Raw genomic sequence first — 12,840 nt, forward strand, 5'->3', positions numbered from 1 at the left:
TCTCCAGCTTGTAATCAGTAATTAACAAAGTGTTAGTTAGCGCTCCAGAGGGCAGTTCAGTATTTCGTTTTGTTCTTGTTTGTGTTTTGTGCCCTGTTGATAATAAACCTAAGCAAACCCTACGTATCCTGCCTTTCATCTGGGAGAAAAGATAGTGCAAAGGGGCTGAGTGGTCACAGTATGTGTGCATGCATGTGACTATGGGCCTCATGCAGAGAGCAGCGCAAAAAGGAATCTCGCCATTTGCCGGCGAAAATTGAGCTTTAAACCGCCGGAAAAGGCAAGTTTAAAAAAAAGCGCCATTTTTTTTTTTTTTGCTTGAAATTCGCCGCGCGGCTGGAGAGTTTCTAATCTCTCCAGTTTTTTTTTCTGCCGTATGCAGAGAGCCGCGATCGCCATCTAGTGGCTGTTCGCGCCAAAAAAATGGCGCGATTTTCAACATTTTTCCTCTCCACCAAGCAGCTGGCGCTCCGCGGCCGGTGGAGGGGAAAAAAAAAACGCGATTTTTTCCCTACAAGTTTCAACAGCGCTAATAGCGCTCATAGCGCTGGTTGAAACTCTCCATATGCAGAAAGGATTGTAAATGCAGTTTTCTGCCCTTTCTGCATATGGAGAAAAAAACTCTCCAATAAAGCTAATATTTTTCCCCCTCTCCAATTCTAAATAGCGCTGCTCTCTGCATGAGGCCCTTAGTAAGGATGGATAGTGTGCAGGGAGTATGTGTGCATGCATGTGACTATGTAAGGATGGATAGTGTGCAGTGAGTATGTGTGCATGCATGTGACTATGTAAGGATGGATAGTGTGCAGGGAGTATGTGTGCATGCATGTGACTATGTAAGGATGGATAGTGTGTACAGTGAGTATGTGTGCATGCATGTGACTATGTAAGGATGGATAGTGTGCAGGGAGTATGTGTGCATGCATGTGACTATGTAAGGATGGATAGTGTGTACAGTGAGTATATGTGCATGCATGTGACTATGTAAGGATGGATAGTGTGCAGTGAGTATGTGTGCATGCATGTGACTATGTAAGGATGGATAGTGTGCAGGGAGTATGTGTGCATGCATGTGACTATGTAAGGATGGATAGTGTGCAGTGAGTATGTGTGCATGCATGTGACTATGTAAGGATGGATAGTGTGCAGGGAGTATGTGTGCATGCATGTGACTATGTAAGGATGGATAGTGTGCAGTGAGTATGTGTGCATGCATGTTACTATGTAAGGATGGATAGTGTGCAGGGAGTATGTGTGCATGCATGTGACTATGTAAGGATGGATAGTGTGTACAGTGAGTATGTGTGCATGCATGTGACTATGTAAGGATGGATAGTGTGCAGGGAGTATGTGTGCATGCATGTGACTATGTAAGGATGGATAGTGTGCAGTGAGTATGTGTGCATGCATGTGACTATGTAAGGATGGATAGTGTGCAGGGAGTATGTGTGCATGCATGTGACTATGTAAGGATGGATAGTGTGCAGTGAGTATGTGTGCATGCATGTTACTATGTAAGGATGGATAGTGTGCAGGGAGTATGTGTGCATGCATGTGACTATGTAAGGATGGATAGTGTGCAGTGAGTATGTGTGCATGCATGTTATTATGTAAGGATGGATAGTGTGCAGGGAGTATGTGTGCATGCATGTGACTATGTAAGGATGGATAGTGTGCAGGGAGTATGTGTGCATGCATGTGACTATGTAAGGATGGATAGTGTGCAGTGAGTATGTGTGCATGCATGTGACTATGTAAGGATGGATAGTGTGCAGGGAGTATGTGTGCATGCATGTGACTATGTAAGGATGGATAGTGTGCAGTGAGTATGTGTGCATGCATGTGACTATGTAAGGATGGATAGTGTGCAGGGAGTATGTGTGCATGCATGTGACTATGTAAGGATGGATAGTGTGCAGTGAGTGTGTGTGCATGCATGTGACTATGTAAGGATGGATAGTGTGCAGGGAGTGTGTGTGCATGCATGTGACTATGTAAGGATGGATAGTGTGCAGTGAGTATGTGTGCATGCATGTGACTATGTAAGGATGGATAGTGTGCAGGGAGTGTGTGTGCATGCATGTGACTATGTAAGGATGGATAGTGTGCAGGGAGTGTGTGTGCATGCATGTGACTATGTAAGGATGGATAGTGTGCAGTGAGTATGTGTGCATGCATGTGACTATGTAAGGATGGATAGTGTGCAGGGAGTATGTGTGCATGCATGTGACTATGTAAGGATGGATAGTGTGCAGTGAGTATGTGTGCATGCATGTGACTATGTAAGGATGGATAGTGTGCAGGGAGTGTGTGTGCATGCATGTGACTATGTAAGGATGGATAGTGTGCAGTGAGTATGTGTGCATGCATGTGACTATGTAAGGATGGATAGTGTGCAGGGAGTATGTGTGCATGCATGTGACTATGTAAGGATGGATAGTGTGCACTGAGTATGTGTGCATGCATGTGACTATGTAAGGATGGATAGTGTGCAGGGAGTATGTGTGCATGCATGTGACTATGTAAGGATGGATAGTGTGCAGGGAGTATGTGTGCATGCATGTGACTATGTAAGGATGGATAGTGTGCAGTGAGTATGTGTGCATGCATGTGACTATGTAAGGATGGATAGTGTGCAGGGAGTATGTGCATGCATGTGACTATGTAAGGATGGATAGTGTGCAGGGAGTATGTGTGCATGCATGTGACTATGTAAGGATGGATAGTGTGCAGTGAGTATGTGTGCATGCATGTTACTATGTAAGGATGGATAGTGTGCAGGGAGTATGTGTGCATGCATGTGACTATGTAAGGATGGATAGTGTGTACAGTGAGTATGTGTGCATGCATGTGACTATGTAAGGATGGATAGTGTGCAGTGAGTATGTGTGCATGCATGTGACTATGTAAGGATGGATAGTGTGCAGTGACTATGTGTGCATGCATGTGACTATGTAAGGATGGATAGTGTGTACAGTGAGTATGTGTGCATGTATGTGACTATGTAAGGATGGATAGTGTGCAGTGAGTATGTGTGCATGCATGTGACTATGTAAGGATGGATAGTGTGCAGTGAGTATGTGTGCATGCATGTGACTATGTAAGGATGGATAGTGTGTACAGTGAGTATATGTGCATGCATGTGACTATGTAAGGATGGATAGTGTGCAGTGAGTATGTGTGCATGCATGTGACTATGTAAGGATGGATAGTGTGCAGGGAGTATGTGTGCATGCATGTGACTATGTAAGGATGGATAGTGTTTACAGCGAGTATGTGTGCATGCATGTGACTATGTAAGGATGGATAGTGTGCAGGGAGTATGTGTGCATGCATGTGACTATGTAAGGATGGATAGTGTGCAGTGAGTGTGTGTGCATGCATGTGACTATGTAAGGATGGATAGTGTGCAGTGAGTATGTGTGCATGCATGTGACTATGTAAGGATGGATAGTGTGCAGTGAGTATGTGTGCATGCATGTGACTATGTAAGGATGGATAGTGTGTACAGTGAGTATGTGTGCATGCATGTGACTATGTAAGGATGGATAGTGTGCAGTGAGTATGTGTGCATGCATGTGACTATGTAAGGATGGATAGTGTGCAGTGAGTATGTGTGCATGCATGTGACTATGTAAGGATGGATAGTGTGCAGTGAGTATGTGTGCATGCATGTGACTATGTAAGGATGGATAGTGTGCAGGGAGTATGTGTGCATGCATGTGACTATGTAAGGATGGATAGTGTGCAGTGAGTATGTGTGCATGCATGTGACTATGTAAGGATGGATAGTGTGCAGGGACTATGTGTGCATGCATGTGACTATGTAAGGATGGATAGTGTGCAGGGAGTATGTGTGCATGCATGTGACTATGTAAGGATGGATAGTGTGCAGTGAGTATGTGTGCATGCATGTGACTATGTAAGGATGGATAGTGTGCAGGGAGTATGTGTGCATGCATGTGACTATGTAAGGATGGATAGTGTGCAGTGAGTATGTGTGCATGCATGTGACTATGTAAGGATGGAGAGTGTGCAGGGAGTATGTGTGCATGCATGTGACTATGTAAGGATGGATAGTGTGCAGTGAGTATGTGTGCATGCATGTGACTATGTAAGGATGGATAGTGTGTACAGTGAGTATGTGTGCATGCATGTGACTATGTAAGGATGGATAGTGTGCAGTGAGTATGTGTGCATGCATGTGACTATGTAAGGATGGATAGTGTGCAGTGAGTATGTGTGCATGCATGTGACTATGTAAGGATGGATAGTGTGTACAGTGAGTATGTGTGCATGCATGTGACTATGTAAGGATGGATAGTGTGTACAGTGAGTATGTGTGCATGCATGTGACTATGTAAGGATGGATAGTGTGTACAGTGAGTATGTGTGCATGCATGTGACTATGTAAGGATGGATAGTGTGCAGTGAGTATGTGTGCATGCATGTGACTAAGTAAGGATGGATAGTGTGCAGTGAGTATGTGTGCATGCATGTGACTATGTAAGGATGGATAGTGTGCAGTGAGTATGTGTGCATGCATGTGACTATGTAAGGATGGATAGTGTGCAGTGAGTATGTGTGCATGCATGTGACTATGTAAGGATGGATAGTGTGCAGTGAGTATGTGTGCATGCATGTGACTATGTAAGGATGGATAGTGTGCAGTGAGTATGTGTGCATGCATGTGACTATGTAAGGATGGATAGTGTGCAGTCAGTATGTGTGCATGCATGTGACTATGTAAGGATGAATAGTGTGCAGTGAGTATGTGTGCATGCATGTGACTATGTAAGGATGGATAGTGTGTACAGTGAGTATGTGTGCATGCATGTGACTATGTAAGGATGGATAGTGTGTACAGTGAGTATGTGTGCATGCATGTGACTATGTAAGGATGGATAGTGTGCAGTGAGTATGTGTGCATGCATGTGACTATGTAAGGATGGATAGTGTGCAGGGAGTATGTGTGCATGCATGTGACTATGTAAGGATGGATAGTGTGCAGTGAGTATGTGTGCATGCATGTGACTATGTAAGGATGGATAGTGTGCAGTGAGTATGTGTGCATGCATGTGACTATGTAAGGATGGATAGTGTGCAGGGAGTATGTGTGCATGCATGTGACTATGTAAGGATGGATAGTGTGCAGTGAGTATGTGTGCATGCATGTGACTATGTAAGGATGGATAGTGTGCACTGAGTATGTGTGCATGCATGTGACTATGTAAGGATGGATAGTGTGCAGGGAGTATGTGTGCATGCATGTGACTATGTAAGGATGGATAGTGTGCAGGGAGTATGTGTGCATGCATGTGACTATGTAAGGATGGATAGTGTGCAGTGAGTATGTGTGCATGCATGTGACTATGTAAGGATGGATAGTGTGCAGTGAGTATGTGTGCATGCATGTGACTATGTAAGGATGGATAGTGTGCAGGGAGTATGTGCATGCATGTGACTATGTAAGGATGGATAGTGTGCAGGGAGTATGTGTGCATGCATGTGACTATGTAAGGATGGATAGTGTGCAGTGAGTATGTGTGCATGCATGTTACTATGTAAGGATGGATAGTGTGCAGGGAGTATGTGTGCATGCATGTGACTATGTAAGGATGGATAGTGTGTACAGTGAGTATGTGTGCATGCATGTGACTATGTAAGGATGGATAGTGTGCAGTGACTATGTGTGCATGCATGTGACTATGTAAGGATGGATAGTGTGTACAGTGAGTATGTGTGCATGTATGTGACTATGTAAGGATGGATAGTGTGCAGTGAGTATGTGTGCATGCATGTGACTATGTAAGGATGGATAGTGTGCAGTGAGTATGTGTGCATGCATGTGACTATGTAAGGATGGATAGTGTGTACAGTGAGTATATGTGCATGCATGTGACTATGTAAGGATGGATAGTGTGCAGTGAGTATGTGTGCATGCATGTGACTATGTAAGGATGGATAGTGTGCAGGGAGTATGTGTGCATGCATGTGACTATGTAAGGATGGATAGTGTGTACAGCGAGTATGTGTGCATGCATGTGACTATGTAAGGATGGATAGTGTGCAGGGAGTATGTGTGCATGCATGTGACTATGTAAGGATGGATAGTGTGCAGTGAGTGTGTGTGCATGCATGTGACTATGTAAGGATGGATAGTGTGCAGTGAGTATGTGTGCATGCATGTGACTATGTAAGGATGGATAGTGTGCAGTGAGTATGTGTGCATGCATGTGACTATGTAAGGATGGATAGTGTGTACAGTGAGTATGTGTGCATGCATGTGACTATGTAAGGATGGATAGTGTGCAGTGAGTATGTGTGCATGCATGTGACTATGTAAGGATGGATAGTGTGCAGTGAGTATGTGTGCATGCATGTGACGATGTAAGGATGGATAGTGTGCAGTGAGTATGTGTGCATGCATGTGACTATGTAAGGATGGATAGTGTGCAGGGAGTATGTGTGCATGCATGTGACTATGTAAGGATGGATAGTGTGCAGTCAGTATGTGTGCATGCATGTGACTATGTAAGGATGGATAGTGTGCAGGGACTATGTGTGCATGCATGTGACTATGTAAGGATGGATAGTGTGCAGGGAGTATGTGTGCATGCATGTGACTATGTAAGGATGGATAGTGTGCAGTGAGTATGTGTGCATGCATGTGACTATGTAAGGATGGAGAGTGTGCAGGGAGTATGTGTGCATGCATGTGACTATGTAAGGATGGATAGTGTGCAGTGAGTATGTGTGCATGCATGTGACTATGTAAGGATGGATAGTGTGTACAGTGAGTATGTGTGCATGCATGTGACTATGTAAGGATGGATAGTGTGCAGTGAGTATGTGTGCATGCATGTGACTATGTAAGGATGGATAGTGTGCAGTGAGTATGTGTGCATGCATGTGACTATGTAAGGATGGATAGTGTGTACAGTGAGTATGTGTGCATGCATGTGACTATGTAAGGATGGATAGTGTGTACAGTGAGTATGTGTGCATGCATGTGACTATGTAAGGATGGATAGTGTGTACAGTGAGTATGTGTGCATGCATGTGACTATGTAAGGATGGATAGTGTGCAGTGAGTATGTGTGCATGCATGTGACTATGTAAGGATGGATAGTGTGCAGTGAGTATGTGTGCATGCATGTGACTATGTAAGGATGGATAGTGTGCAGTGAGTATGTGTGCATGCATGTGACTATGTAAGGATGGATAGTGTGTACAGTGAGTATGTGTGCATGCATGTGACTATGTAAGGATGGATAGTGTGTACAGTGAGTATGTGTGCATGCATGTGACTATGTAAGGATGGATAGTGTGTACAGTGAGTATGTGTGCATGCATGTGACTATGTAAGGATGGATAGTGTGCAGTGAGTATGTGTGCATGCATGTGACTATGTAAGGATGGATAGTGTGCAGTGAGTATGTGTGCATGCATGTGACTATGTAAGGATGGATAGTGTGCAGTGAGTATGTGTGCATGCATGTGACTATGTAAGGATGAATAGTGTGCAGTGAGTATGTGTGCATGCATGTGACTATGTAAGGATGGATAGTGTGTACAGTGAGTATGTGTGCATGCATGTGACTATGTAAGGATGGATAGTGTGTACAGTGAGTATGTGTGCATGCATGTGACTATGTAAGGATGGATAGTGTGCAGTGAGTATGTGTGCATGCATGTGACTATGTAAGGATGGATAGTGTGCAGGGAGTATGTGTGCATGCATGTGACTATGTAAGGATGGATAGTATGCAGGGAGTATGTGTGCATGCATGTTACTATGTAAGGATGGATAGTGTGTACAGTGAGTATGTGTGCATGCATGTGACTATGTAAGGATGGATAGTGTGCAGGGAGTATGTGTGCATGCATGTGACTATGTAAGGATGGATAGTGTGCAGTGAGTATGTGTGCATGCATGTGACTATGTAAGGATGGATAGTGTGTACAGTGAGTATGTGTGCATGCATGTGACTATGTAAGGATGGATAGTGTGTACAGTGAGTATGTGTGCATGCATGTGACTATGTAAGGATGGATAGTGTGCAGGGAGTATGTGTGCATGCATGTGACTATGTAAGGATGGATAGTGTGCAGGGATTATGTGTGCATGCATGTGACTATGTAAGGATGGATAGTGTGCAGTGAGTATGTGTGCATGCATGTGACTATGTAAGGATGGATAGTGTGCAGTGAGTATGTGTGCATGCATGTGACTATGTAAGGATGGATAGTGTGCAGTGAGTATGTGTGCATGCATGTGACTATGTAAGGATGGATAGTGTGCAGGGAGTATGTGTGCATGCATGTGACTATGTAAGGATGGATAGTATGCAGGGAGTATGTGTGCATGCATGTGACTATGTAAGGATGGATAGTGTGTACAGTGAGTATGTGTGCATGCATGTGACTATGTAAGGATGGATAGTGTGCAGGGAGTATGTGTGCATGCATGTGACTATGTAAGGATGGATAGTGTGTACAGTGAGTATGTGTGCATGCATGTGACTATGTAAGGATGGATAGTGTGCAGGGAGTATGTGTGCATGCATGTGACTATGTAAGGATGGATAGTGTGCAGTGAGTATGTGTGCATGCATGTGACTATGTAAGGATGGATAGTGTGTACAGTGAGTATGTGTGCATGCATGTGACTATGTAAGGATGGATAGTGTGCAGTGAGTATGTGTGCATGCATGTGACTATGTAAGGATGGATAGTGTGCAGGGAGTATGTGTGCATGCATGTGACTATGTAAGGATGGATAGTGTGCAGGGAGTATGTGTGCATGCATGTGACTATGTAAGGATGGATAGTGTGCAGGGAGTATGTGTGCATGCATGTGACTATGTAAGGATGGATAGTGTGCAGTGAGTATGTGTGCATGCATGTGACTATGTAAGGATGGATAGTGTGTACAGTGAGTATGTGAGTATTTATGCTTTGTGCATATTTGATGCTACCAGTGATGAATATCATATAAAGTAAAAGGCATTCTCATTTTCCTTTAACATACCCTCAAACTTCTCAGAAGTCCCACATTGCTGTACATTTTTACTGCTACGGGATTAAATGCTGAATAAAAGCAGATCTCTTAGGAATGCTAAATCATAAGCAAAATGGCAGAGATCACCGCGGCCATTGGCTTCTTATGTGATGCTTGTTGGTTAACATGAAGAAATCTTTATATCAAAGCAGAGCACAGAGGGCTCTGTATCACTGTAGCTTTTTTGTTTTCTACTTGTGATTTTGCCACATAAGTTTTTGTTTAACTCCATACAGAGTAGGTGGTGGATGCTAACGCTAAGGGACGGAAAGAATAACGAGATGTCATACAGTGCATTACAGCGTACACTGGCGACACACTTTATTCGAGCTCGGCTAGTCCCACGAATTCAGGTATACCCGGGTGTATTGAGGTTTGTGACTGTTTTCTGCCCGAGTGCATTGAGTTATTTTCCAGCAGGGATTGAAGCATTTTATTCCCGCTGGCTGCAATACTGAACAGTACATATATATATACTGCATTACAATTCATGAATTTATGCCATCTGGTAGACACGCGAAGCATTGCAGCCTATTAAATCCTAATCATTATCATTTAAAAGATCAGCCGCCCATCAGCCAGGCATGAACCCAGGCTGGGAAGGCAAATGCAACGGGGCTTGTCAGAGGTGAGGAGCGGCGCATTCCAGGTATCTGCCAGGTACATACCGGGTATTTGCTCGAATAAAGTGTGTCGGTGCAGTACGTACTGCATAACTCCTACACAATCTCTCCTATTGACACTATGCAAATTGCAAACTGATACACAAGTAGCAAACTAGTTATAAATGATGCTGATACATTTTCGCAGGGTGCCTTTTTATGGGGTCTTGTCACCAATTCCCAATAGACATTAACTAATGTACTTGACCCCTTAAGTGTCAATCTACAGGTAAGAAGTCACATTTTTCTTGATACCCAGAGGACCAAGGCATATTTTTTATTTAATGATTAATCTACCTTTTTAACACTGCGTTAACAATTGAAATGGTCAATAGAAAGATAAGCCCTGATTCAATACACCTGGAATCGTACAATCGTCTGCTTTGGACAATATCTTGAATCCAGACCGTACGTGTTAACGGTGTTACAGAGAAGCGTTCACTTGTCAGGTTACATCAAGGGGTTAACGTTGTCCTTCAGCAAAGACACCAGCAAGGTAAACTTCAGGTCTTAAAGTTGCAGTCCAAACTGCGTTTTTTTAAATTTTATTTTATTCCCCTTTAATATGCGCATCAATACAATCCACACAATTATAAGTAATTAGCTAAATTGCCGATCGATCCATTCTTCTGTGATCGATCGGCGAAGATTCGGCTCAGGGGTTCACTAAATGGCCATCAGTGCAGCAGAAGAGGACCAAAGATGGAAAGTTCTGTGGGGAAGATCATGTGACCAGGCAGTCACTGGATACAATTGGTGCACTGCTAGAGAGGGCAGGGCTCAAAAAGGGGTGTGCATGAGCTTGTTTCAGAAGAGGAAGGGAATGTGACTTTGTAAATGGTTGCTATAGAAACAAAAAAAAAGCTTGTTACGTTAAAAATGTAATTCACAGTGGTTTCAAAAAAATGCTACAAGTATTTTCTCATAGTACAGAACTGATTTATTTTAAAAATACACACGTACTGTAGGATATTGCTTGGTCTGCAGCTTTCATATAACTCACCTAGCTTATTAATTTCCCCATCCTCTTCAATGTTCTTGCGGCTGGTAATCCACTCTTTCATCCCCACCTGAGAATATAAAATAAGTGACTTTAATTTCCTATCTGCACCAGGCACTTCTGCATGTTTGAGTCATATTCATGTAATATTTCAGCACAGGGATTCAAATTTTCTCTTGAAGTCGCTGTCTGTACCAAAATTATTCTCAATTTCCTTCCTTTCCAGAGACTAGAACGTGGAAACAAGAGTTTGTGCTGCACACAACCTTACGTAGTCTTGTTAAAGAATATATTCAGGACAAAGTTGAAACATCAGCAATGGAGTAATTTTTCAGCTGGTTTTACTAATTAGTAGATGCGAGCCATACCCAGGGATATGCTCACATAGTTTAACAAAGGAATTGCAAAGTAATATATTCTGCCTCACACAGGGGCGGGCCTACATTTGGTAACTTTGGATTGGATAGAGTAATACATCTATGACTCATGTTAGTGTCTGATAGGAGGATAGGATTTGCATCTCCTAATAGAAATAGTAACGTGTGCAATGAATGTGTGTATACAGTATGTGTGAAGGCTAAGGCTTGTGTTCTGCCCAATAAGGAGCTCAGACCATGGACCTTCCCCCTTGGTACTTAAGGGGCTGCACATGTAAATTTAATTAGTTGTCTCTCCCTCTTGAGAGAGACAGGTATCACACAGAGGTATACAGGGCTCTGGCCCCTGCTGTCCCCTCCCTTCGGGGAGTGGGTGTGAATGCCATACCTCTGACTCTAATAGGGAGTCAGGGAAGAGCAAGGACCGCCCTTGGTGCTCATGGCCAGGGGCGGGAGTCCAGGGACCATCTGGAGGCTGAAGGCCCAGAGTAAGCTGTTTACAGTGTTCCAGTGTGTGCTGTTATATGCTGTGAGGAATAAAGACAGTGGCCGTTACTGTATAAAATCTACTCCTGCCTCGTGAGTGCAATCTATCCAGGGGAGCAGTGTGAGTTCTCCTGCAGGGATCGCCTCCACATTCCTGGAGCCTGCAAGAGATGGAGGCGCTGACACCAACGTGAGAAAGAAGCACCATCTACCCCAGAATCCTGTCCTGATGTCCCCACTACCACCGCCGGACACCTCAGTAGCCTGTAAGCCAGCAGGTACCAGCACACTACACACCTGGTAGCAGGGTCATCTCCCAATGGTGGGGGAAACACCGATATATGTATGTATGTGTATGTATATATGTGTATATATATATATATATATATATATACAGTGGTCGACAAATCACCAAAAAATCTACTTGCCGAACAAAAAAATCTACTCGCCACCTACTGTAGTACCATAAATCTGCTGCTTGGGCCAATAGGAGCTCGCCACAATGTTAAATCCACTCGCCCGGGGCGTGCAAATGTATAGGTTTGTCGAACACTGTATATATATATCTATATCTATCGCGTGTGTTATTGTTATATCGCGTGTGTTATTGTTATATCGCGTGTGTTACTGTTATATCGCGTGTGTTACTGTTATATCGCGTGTGTTACTGTTATATCGCGTGTGTTACTGTTATATCGCGTGTGTTACTGTTATATCGCGCGTGTTACTGTTATATCGCGCGTGTTACTGTTATATCGCGCGTGTTACTGTTATAGCGCGCGTGTTACTGTTATATCGTGCGTGTTACTGTTATAGCGCGTGTGTTACTGTTATATCGCGTGTGTTACTGTTATATCGCGTGTGTTACTGTTATATCGCGTGTGTTACTGTTATATCGCGTGTGTTACAGTTTATTTGTGTGTCCAGTATATTTTACAATTGTGTTACTGTTATATCGCGTGTGTTACTGTTATATCGCGTGTGTTACTGTTATATCGCGCGTGTTATTGTTATATCGCGTGTGTTACTGTTATATCGCGCGTGTTATTGTTATATCGCGTGTGTTACTGTTATATCGCGCGTGTTATTGTTATATCGCGTGTGGTACTGTTATATCGCGCGTGTTATTGTTATATCGCGCGTGTTACTGTTATATCGCGCGTGTTACTGTTATATCGCGTGTGTTACTGTTATATCGCGTGTGTTACTGTTATATCGCGTGTGTTACTGTTATATCGCGTGTGTTACTGT

At 43.4% G+C, this 12,840-nt stretch overlaps 1 long non-coding RNA gene across 1 annotated transcript in view; it reads right to left on the minus strand.

The window, feature by feature from the left end:
• LOC142496323 (uncharacterized) overlaps positions 1-12,840 on the minus strand; it is a 149,272-nt gene that overhangs the window by 15,297 nt on the left and 121,135 nt on the right. The window contains exon 2 of the long non-coding RNA XR_012801953.1: positions 10,730-10,796. This is a non-coding gene — a long non-coding RNA (uncharacterized LOC142496323). The remainder of the gene's footprint in view (positions 1-10,729; positions 10,797-12,840) is intronic.

Source organism: Ascaphus truei, chromosome 5, assembly GCF_040206685.1.
Source record: "Ascaphus truei isolate aAscTru1 chromosome 5, aAscTru1.hap1, whole genome shotgun sequence".
Classification (NCBI taxonomy): Eukaryota; Metazoa; Chordata; class Amphibia; order Anura; family Ascaphidae; genus Ascaphus; species Ascaphus truei.